Raw genomic sequence first — 11,282 nt, 5'->3', positions numbered from 1 at the left:
AATAGCAGGACACCTCGATAGAAATTAGACAGATGTAACGTAGGTTCATGAAGGTTCAAGCAGAGATATTATGTTGCAGCTGTACAAGGTGCTGGTGAGGCTATCCTTGGTTTACAGTGTGCACGTTTGGTCCCCTTACTTGAGACCGGATGTACGGGAATGGTTGGGGGAGGGGTGCAGAGGAGGTTCACTAGGTTGATTCCGGAGTTGAGGGGGTTGGCCTATGAAGAGAGACTGCGTAGATTAGGATTATTTTCTTTGGAATTTAGAAAAATGAGGGGCGAATCTTACTGAAACATGAAACATTGAACGGAATAGATGAGAGGGAATTATAAAGGATGCTTCCACTTGTGGGTGAAACTCGGACAAAAGGGCATAGCCACAGGATTAGAGGGAGCAGATTTAGAACTGAGTTCAGAATGACCTTCTTCACCCAGACGGATGTTCAAATATGGAATACCTTGCCCAGCGACGAAGTTGACGCTAGTTCACTATTTTTTAAGCAAAGAGCGATACTTCTTTTCAACAATAAAGGAAAAAAGGGATACAGTGGGAGGGCGTGTAAGCGGATTTGAGACTTTAAAAATATCAGCAATGATGTCATTGAACGGCGGAGTAGGCTTGAAGGGTCGGACAGCCTACTCCTGCTCAGGTTTTTAGGTTCGATGCATTTATGTGTCACAAAAGCAGATATGCAGGGGGAAGACTCCATGGGGTGTGTTGGGAGAGGTGTTGGGAGTGAAGGCACAGTGCAAAGAGTTTCCTGTAGGGAATGGTCCCTGTGGATGGCGGACAGAGACTGGAGAGGGATATAAGTCTGATGATGGCATCTCGCTTGAGGTGGTCGAAATTTTAAAAAAATCGATGTTCACTTGAATCACCACTGTAAATTCATTAGCCAACTTTTATAGGTGCGCCATTGAGAGCTTTATGTCTGGATGTATCACTACCAGGTATGGCATCTGCACCATTCAAGATCGGAGACGGTTACAGCGAGTGGTGAACTAGGCACAGACAATCACAAAGGCCAACCTATTATATGTTTGCATATTATTGATACATATTTGCTACTTAACACTGCGATCTGCTTGTATTGATCGCAAGGTAAAGTTTTCACTGTGCCTCAGTACAAGGGACAATAAATTCAATTCAATTCAATTCAATTGTGGAATGTCGACGAAATGGATTTTCGGAGCAGCTTGTGGTGGAGCCAAGTAGGGAACAGGCAGTACTGGATTTAGAGTTGTGCAATGAGGCAGACGTGACAAGGGAGCTGAAGATGAAGGAACCCTTAGGAAGTGGTGATGATAATATGATTGAATTTACTCTGCAATTTGAGAGGGAGAATATTCAATCAGAGGTAACGGTACTAAAGTTGAATAAAGGCTATTACAGAGGCATGAGGGGGTGGGGGGGGCTGGATGAAATTGGTGGGGAGAGGAGACTAGCAAGAAAGCAGGAAAGTGGAAATGCAATGGCAGGACTGTCTGAGCGTAATTCAGCAGACACATCTGAGATACATCCTGTGAAAAATGAGGCATGGTGCATGGTGGACGAGGCAACCATGACTGACTGAGGAAGTCATTGGTAGCATAAAAGCAAAAGAGGAAACATATAATAGAACGAAGGGCAGTGGATAATCAGAGGATTGGGAATCTCACAAAGACCCACAAAGGGCAACAACAAAACAAATGTGGGGGGAGAAGATTAAATATAAGGAAACTACTAATATAAAGAAAGACTGTAGTTGTTTCTTTATTCAAATAAACGCAAAACAGAGATATAAGTGGACAATGGGCCACTGGAAAATGACACTTGACAGATAGTAGTGGGGAACAAGGAAATGGTTGAGGAACTGAAAAAAAAAATTATATTGTGCCGGTCTTCATAGTAGAAGACATGAGTTATACCCAAACATACAAGAGAATCGGGGAACAGATGTGAGTCTAGTGGCCATCACTGAGAAAGTTCAAGAAACACTGAATGGCCTGAAGTTTGATAAATCATCTGGATCAGATGGAGTACCCTCCAGAGTTCTAAGGTAGACAACTGAAGAAACAGTGGATACGTTAGTGGAGAACTTTCAGGAGTCGCTAGAATCAGAAAGGATGCTACAGGACTGAAAAATCACAAACGTGACACCCGATTTTAAAAAGAAGCAGGACAAAAGCTGGCAAATTACAGACCAATCAGCCGAATCTTGGTTGTGGATAAGGCCCTGGAATCCATTGCGTTGGAAGAAATTTCTGAATACTTGGAAGTGTCTGTTAAAATAAGGCAAAGTCAGCATGGTTTCATCAAGAGGAGGCCATGCTTGACAAATCTTCAAGAATTCCTCTTTGAGGAAGTAACAAGGAAGGTAGACCAACGTGAGCCATTGGATGTTATGTGTCTGGACTTTATGAAGGCCTTTGACTTTGATATTTGCCGTACAGAAGGCTACTCAATAAGATAAGAGCCCATGGCGTCAGAGGCAAGGTGCGTTTGCAGGACACAAGCAGTTATTGGGAACAAAAGGATCCTTCTCAGGATGACAGCTGGTGGCATGTGGCCTTCCTCAAGGCTGTATTTGACCACAACTTTTCATTTTCTCCACTAGCGATCTAGATAAAGTATCTGAGGGCAACGCGTGTCAATTTGCAGACAATGCAAAGGTAGAAGGACAGGCCATATTGAGGAGGCGGGGATACTGCAGAAGGATATGGACATGTAGGGAGCGTCGGAAAATAAATGGCAGATGGAGCAAACTGTGGGAAAGCGTGAGGTGATGCACTTTGGTAGGAAGAATAAAGACGTGGATTATTGTCTAAATGGGGCGAAAGTTCACATGTCTGGTGTGCAAAGATACTTGAGAGCTTTAGCCCAGGATTCTCTCAAGATGAGCTTGCAGGTTGAATCTGTATATTGGAAGACAAATGCAATGATGACTTTTTTGGGAAAATTTGAACATAAAAGCAGGGATGCACTTCTGAGACTCTAGAAGGGTCAGACCACATCTGGATTACTGTGTGTACGTTTGGTCCTCAAATTTCAGGAAGGATGCACTGGTCCTGGTGTGTGTGTTCAGTGGTGATTCACGATTATGGTCCCAGGAATGAAAAGCTTGACACATGAGGAACGTTTGACGACTCTGGGTCTATATTCGATTATGTTTAGAAGGATAAGAGGAAATCTAATTGGTACTTAGAGAATCGTGAATATTCTGGATAGAGTGGATGCTGGGAAGGTGTTTCCATTTTTAGTAGAGACACAGGCAGTTGCTAAAGTTCCAGCATCATTTCCCTGCTCTTATATTCCCACCTGCGGTGAAGAACAGAAAGTATCTCCAGCGACTCGAGACCACTTGATCCCTTGTCCAATCACCTTCAAAGATTCGTGAATGCATACTCTAATTTCTCTTTGATTACTGTAAACCACTCAGTGTTCACACGTTTATCATTGTTCCTCCCCAAATTCATTATCACCCACTTCACTGGATTGAATTCCTTTCAGCACTTTTTCTTGCCAATAGTTTCCAATCTCCCTGCAGTCTATGGCTGTCTTCCTCATGGTTAACTACATGACTAATTGTTACAAGATTTGCAAACTGAGAAATGATGGCCACGACAAATAAGTATGAATTATTCACCTATATGAGAAAACAATGGAACTCATATAATCCATGGTTCATAAGCTTGCAGAGGACTGCAGAATTGGAGACTGTAAAGAAGATGATCTAAGATTCCAGAAGGATCTTAATCCAATGCGTCTTCGTCTTTGGGCTGAAAAATGTCACATGAAGTTCAATCTGGATAAATGGAAGGTATTGCATTTTGCCATATCAAATAAGAGTAGGGCTTATAGAATTAGTGATTGGGCGTTGCATCGTATTGTGGAACACGGAAGCCAGGAATGCAAGTTCATAATTCTTTTTAGTTTGCTTCAAATATTGACAGAATGGTTAAAAAATTGTCATGTTGCCTTCGTTGCTCAGTCCTTTTAGCGTAGGAGTTGGTATGTTATGCTGAAGTTGAATAGGACATTGTGTCCTATTCTGGAATACTGTGTCCAGTTTTTGTTGCCCAGTAACAGCAAGGAAATTATTCAGCTGGAGTAGGTTTAGAACAGGTTTACTAGCGTATGGCTAGTGGGGAAGGTTTGTGTTATAACGAAAGGCTGGATAGGCTGAGAATATTTTCACTCGAGCACTGGAGGTTGAAAGGCCACCTGATAGAAATTTATAAATTATTGAGAGTCCGGCTTGAGTTAACTGTAACTGTCTTTTCCCCAAGGAGGGGCACTTCAAGACGAGAGGGAAAATGCTTAAAGTGAAAAGAGGCATTTAAAATAAGACATGAGAGGCTTTTTTTTAATAGAGGATAGTTTATGTGTGCAATTCACTTCCTGAGGCAGTGATGAATGAAAGTACATTTACAATATTTACAGGATATTTGGATCGAGAAATGAATTAGAAAGTTTCAGTGGGATTAACAAAAGCTATTCATTCATGCATCATCCATTTTGTATTGCCTAGTTGGAAGTTCAGAATCAACCACGATAGTATGGACCTGGAGTCACATACCAGCCAGACCAGACAGGTATGGCAGTTTCCTTCCCTATCAGGCGTTAGTGAATCAGATCTACAACAACTGATTCATCATCATCATTAGAGTCTAGGTATTTATTGAAATAAAATTTCAGCATCTGCCAGGCCAGGATTTGAACCCGAGTCCACAGAATTATATCTGGACATTCATATTAACAATGCAGTAATAATATCACAAGGGCATTATTAACCCTCAGCAGTTACACGAGCCGTCAGATGCGACTCGTTCAGTTTGGCTTATGTTCAGTATGAGCTGGTAGGAGTGAAAGGCCTGTTTTCCTGCTGTGTGAGTCCATGACTTTGACGCTATGAAACTGGCAGCTGGTTTGGATTAACAGTACCGTTGACAGTTTAATTGATCTCCTTCTGGGATATGTAATCTTGCTGGTTACTCTGGAGATTCTTTTGCTCATTGAGCCCGTCCCACACACGGGATTGTTGAATAGTCTGTCCCCAGTTTGACTGCGTAGATGAATTTCCACTTCAGCAGGTAATTGAATCCCGCATTGCACTGGTTTCTCTGTGATATTGGTGTCCTTGTATCTACCCAGGATGAACGATTGGTTCAAATCATATCCACGCAGGTGCAAGCCCCGTTGTCCATGTTGTGAACGTGTTTTTATTCTTCCCGATATACCCACAGGGTGTGGATGTCGCTGGTCAGGACAGCATTTGTTGTTCTTCCCGATTCGCTGCTGTCTCGCTACACGAAAGACATGGATTCTATCCCAGTCTCGTGTCACTGTGTGCAGTTTGCACATTCTCTCTTTGCTTGTGAGAGTTTCCTCCCACAGTCTGAAGGTGTGCAGGTTACTGGGATCAGCCATGGGAAATGAAGGGGAACGGAATAGGTATGGAGTGTGGGTCTGCTCGGATGTGCTTCAGAGGGATGGTGTCGACTGGAAGGGCCGAATCGCCTGCTTTCCCACACGGTCGTCATTCTCGGATTAAGGGTCAGCTATGTTGTTCAGGTCCTGGGGTCACAAGTAGGCAGGATTGGGTAAAGATGGTAGCATCCCCTGTATTAGCGACATGCATGAATGGGATTGCAGGAAATTAAAGTCATGTTCTCTGTTCCTGAGGTCAGGCTTCCATTCCAGGTTTTATTCATCGAACTTTAACATTACCAGTTCCGTGTGTGAGTCCCCAAGGATGACTAGTTTATTATAAAACCATAACACCACCTTCTCCTGGTTGCAGTATTTATTGGGAACAAGAAGCTGATTCTGAGCTCATGCGAACAAAAGCAGATGCCAATGTCAAAACTGATCCAAACAGGAAATTTCGAACCTTGCCGCCCCAAAGTTAAAGTCTCCACACGCTTTAGATGCGCCAATCGGCTGTCTCAGCAACATGTACTGTTTATGGTCATAATATTATAAATGGGGGCAAGTATTCCCTTCCCCCCCGCTTTTGACCAGGAGCTGTCCCAACCTCGGAAATATATGCGCCTCTCTCCTGTCATTCCATCCCAGTTTCCAATTGGATCTTCGTGCATGCTTCACACGGTTTCTCTGATTCCGGGTCTGGAACTGGCATTATGAGTGATTGCATGCAGCAGTTAGTACTGCCTTGTGTGGGCAAAGTGATGAAGTAGCCGATGTTCAACTATAATGCTATTGAAGCATACGTTTCAACAATATTCTGCACTCTCCGAAGAGTTTGGAGAGTTTCATTAATCCATTTCTACAGTACTCTCATTCATGGAATCTCCACAGTCACTGGGGACGCTAAAGTTAAAGATTCGGTTCATTCTGCGTTCCCACATGCCTGTCGCTAAGTTCTGATATTGTACAGTCCTCCTGACCTTTCCTCTGACACCATACTGGGTGCAGTTTGCAAGTGTGGTCTGTGGAGTGCTGTAACCATTTAGTAGCTCGTATTCTGCGTTGTGATTGCGGCGACCTCGGCTCGAATCTACATCATGGCGGTCAGTTTTCTCAAAGTTTTACTTTTGGTGAAACACGGTAAGAAATTAATCGTTTTTACATGATAATATTCTCCGAGGTGATGATTTGTTTTCCATCGAATTTTGTTCTCTGATATTTCTGTGTTTCATTTATCAGGATTTAAACCCAAAAGTTCTCGAAGATGTCTCTCCTCGCACTCTCCCTAGCTCTCTTTTCCGTCCCTCGTCCCATTTGACTAAGGCATTGCACAATCTAACATACACTTGCACGTTGATACCATCCAGTCTCTGCCGTTGCACTCACTGTTGCCCGAATCTCTTCATTGGCACCTTCAAATCATTCGATCCGTTTGGATATCGTGGCTGTGAGATCAATTCTCTTTTAGCAGCTTTCACTGACATGGCGCAGAGTTTATTGGAGCGTGTGGCTCAATAAAAGGGCAATAGGGAATAATTGGGGAAAAGAGACTCTATCGGAAAAGATCCCCCAAGAGGGCTTTCTGCGATAGCCTACTGGTATTATCGCTGGATTGTTAACACAGCAAAGCCAGGTAATATTCTGGGGAGACGGGTTCGATTCCCACCACACCACGACGATGATAGTATGTGAATGCAATAAATGCCTAGAATTAAAAAGACGTTGTCTGAAAAACCCATCTGTTTCACTGACGTCCTTGAGGGAAGGAAGCTGCCGTCCACATGACTCCAGACTGGAAGGCAATAAATGCTGCAGAGCCACCCCCGATGCTGTTACAGAATGGAAAAATGTCCATTCGGCTGATTGCTAGAATTGTCCAGGGATGAGATCGCACTGGGAAAGTTGCAGGAAATAGTGCAATGAAAGTTGCACTATTCATTCGGATAGTGTCTCGGCTGAAGAGTTTCAGTCATGAAGGGAGACAGGACAAACTGGGGTCGGTAGTATTGTGGTTAGTGTCGCTGTATGTTATGTGGGAGATCGGAGCTCAATTCCTCACTGGGACACTGTAAATGATTTAACACTGTCGCTCCTTTTCCAAATGCGGGTTATTAATGGGCATGTCACAGGGGCATTAATTCCATGGGCATGTCACAGGAAGGACAGTGCTGTCTGAATCAGCGTGGGGAGGGACTTTAGCTCCCGGCGAGACAGAGTGTCAGTGAAAGTACAAACACGTGACTTCCGCAACCTGCGAATCTAAACCATTTAATAGAAAGAAGGAGGAAGCTGAGGAAGAAACAGGGTAAACCAATTCAGAGGTGAGCACAGAAACATTTTCAGCAGCATCATGAGGAAAGCTGACAAATGGCTCTGAGAAAGAGTTTGTCTTTCAGAACTGATCGTTCACAGAGATGTTTTTTGTTCCAATCAAGCCCTTAGGAAATTGAATAACAATTTAATTAAGACTTGAAATGTTAGAACACACCAGGCGATGAGTCACGTCTGGAAACTGTGTTAACAAGCCAGATGTTTGATAACTGATAATGATGCAATAGGCTGAAGGGCCATTCACCGCACTTTTAAAAACTCAATAACTGTCATTTTTCAACTGTACAAAATAGGCAAAAACATAGTCATCAAGAAAAGTTCCAAGCATTGCATATGTCGTCCTTAGTGCAAAAGTGCTGAAATTCAGCTGTCTCACTGATATTTCCCAATGTTGATTTCCAGTCAGGGAAAAATATTTGTTGTTACTTAGGAAAATCTTACATTGAACATGAGTTACTGACAATACAAAATAGCAAAGGTAGCAGTTCTCTCAGAGTCAGTGAGAATTTCATATCGGAGATGAAATCAAATGGGAAGAAACGCTGAAATCAGTTGCCTTTGCCTGCTCAGACTCAGTACTACAAAATGATCCTTATGTAGATATGTACATAAGGATCTACATGTAGAAACATGTAGATATTTTCAAGTATTTTTAAGTTGGATGCAGAAAGTTTGGTTCTGTGACCAGAGCGCCTGGTATCGAATGACTTGGAGATACCGGTCTTGGACTGGGGTATGCAAATTTGAAAATCACGCAACACCAGGTTATAATCCAACAGGATTAATTGGAAGGACTAGCTTTCGACCGCTGCTCATTCATCAGGTGATTGTAGAGTACACAGTTGTAAGTCACAGAATTTATAGCACAAGTTTACATTGTGATGTAACTGAAATTGTACATTGAAAAATACCTTGATTGTTTGCTAAGTCTCTGATCTGTTACAATGACCATGTTAGCTTCACTTCTTTCATATGTCAAGTGCAAAACTTTTTATTTTAAAGTTTCATTCTCAGGCAAACTTTAACAACTGGTGTCTGCCCCCGTGTGCTGCTGTCTGTTCCATAATGTTTAGACTGATTCTAATTGTATAAATTGAGATACCAGAGACTTACATGGATTCATGCAGTTTTTGAGCAAAGTACAATATAACACGGCAAGTACAAATTCACCCCACAAAAGTATGTGTGTGTGCGTGTGTGTGTGTTTTTGTGTGTGTGTGTGTGTGTGTGTGTGTGTGTGCGTGTGTGTGTGTGTGTGTGTGCGCCTTGGAGGATTGTCACCCGCAGATCCGAGGTCGAATGTCCTGGATCACTGAAGTGCTCTCCAATTGGGAAGGGGCACACCTGTCTGTTGATTGATGTGTAGCGCCAATTCCGTTGTGGTAACCTCTGTTCGGCTTCACCAATGTACCATGTCTTAAAGCATCCTTGCCTGCAGCGTATTGATTTTTTTAGATTAGCGTCAGTCTCAACATTATGGCATGGACGCAGCACACAGGGACTAATACCTTCAACATATTATCTGTGCTGACACTAATTGGTAATGTCCACCTGAGAATGTAAGTGTTAAAAGGAAGTTTTTCGATTTACATAAGAAGAAATGAACCTAACATAGTCATTCTAACAGATGGAAGATTAACAAGCAATCAAGGTATTTTTGCAATGTTTAATTTCAGTGACATTACACTGTAACCTTTCGCTATAAATTCTGTATCTTACCACTGTGTACTCCACAGCCACCTGATGAAGGAGCAGCTCTCCAAACGTTATTGCTTCCATTAGACCTGTTGGACTATGACCTGGTTTTGTGCGATTTTTAACTTCGTATTAGAATGCGGATCTCACAATTAAAATAGAGAGAAAGAAGCATTTATTCTCTCAGACAGTTCTGTATCAGTGGACTTTCTTTTAGCAGAAGGCTGTTGAGGTAGGGTCATTAGGTGTAATGAGGCTGAGATCGGCAGATCTTCAAACAGCAAAGACATCAAGCGTTATGGCGTAAGGCAAGAAAGTGCAGTTCAATGTTATCAGATCAGATATGAAACCATTCAATAGCGGAGTGGACTTGATGGTCTGAATGGTGTCTTTCTTTTCCTAAAATTGTTGGCCTTAATATGAAGCTGCAAAACCGACCTGAGTAAAATGTGCCAAATTTTTAAAAGCGTGATCCCCGGAGCACTGAACCGAGGTGAAATGTACAAACAACAACACGCAAAGGGCAGACAATGTCGGGTAATTGATCCGTAGTGATCAGTATACCAAGGTAAACAGGAAAACCGATATTCAGTATCTATATTGAACCAGGGTCCACGAGGCATGTAGTTAACTCTCACAAACCACTATTCCCCTTCCGTTTTCCTGACGCCCCCTCCGTTCTTGTTTTAAACTGATTGAACGTCAGGCAATTGCAGATGACATTGCTGATGTGGAACTGTAGCATATAGAACAGGCCCTTCGGCCCTCGATGTTGCGCCGCCCTGTCATACTAATCTGAAGCCCATCCCATCTACACTATTCCATGTACGTCCATATGCCTCTCCAATGACGACTTAAACGCACTTAATCTTGGCGAATCTACTATCGTTAAAGGCAAAGCATTCCATGCCCTAACTAATCTCTGAGTAAAGAAATTACCTCTGACATCTCTCGTATACCTATCTCCCCTCACTTTAAAGTTATGACCCCTCGTGTTTGCCGTCCCCATACTTGGAAAAATACTCTCCCTGTCCACCCTATCTAAACCTCTGATTATCTTGTATGTCCCTATTAAATCACCTCTCAGTCTTCTCTCCAAGGAGAACAGCCTCAAGGCCTTCAGTCTTTCCTCGTAATACATTTCGTCCATAACAGGCAACATGCTAGAAAATCCCCTCTGCACCCTTTCCAAAGCTTCCACATCCTTCTTATAATGTGGTGACCAGAACTGTTCACAACACTTCAAATGTGGCCGGACCAGATTTTTGTACAGCTGTAGTATAACCTCCTGATTCCGGAACTCAATCCCTCTATTAATAAAGGCCAAAACACTGTTTTCCTTCTTAACAACCCTGTCAATCTGGGTGGCAACTTTCAGGGATCTGTGTACATGGACACCGAGATTTCTTTGTTCATCTGCACTCCCAAGAATCTTACCATTAGCCCAGTACTTGGCATTCTGATTACTCCATCCAAAGTGTATCACCTCACACCTGTCCACATTAAACTCCATTTGCCACCTCTCAGCCCAGCTTTGCATCCTATCTATATCACTCTGAAATCTACTACAGCCTTCGTCTCTATCCATAACTCCACCGACCATAGTGTTGTCCGCAAATTTACTAACCCACCCTTCTAAGCCCTCATCCAGGTCATTTATAAAAATGATGAATAGCAGTGGACCCAACATCGACCGTTGCGGAATGACTATTATGTGGACACCAAGATAAACATGTTGTATCAACTACAACACTCTGTTTTCTTTCAGCGAGCCAATTACTGATTCAAACTGCTATGTCTCCCACAATCCCATTCCTACTCATTTTGTATAATAGCCTACAGTG

This window comes from Chiloscyllium plagiosum, chromosome 11, assembly GCF_004010195.1.
Source record: "Chiloscyllium plagiosum isolate BGI_BamShark_2017 chromosome 11, ASM401019v2, whole genome shotgun sequence".
Lineage (NCBI taxonomy): Eukaryota > Metazoa > Chordata > Chondrichthyes > Orectolobiformes > Hemiscylliidae > Chiloscyllium > Chiloscyllium plagiosum.
This window is presented reverse-complemented; position numbering follows the sequence as displayed.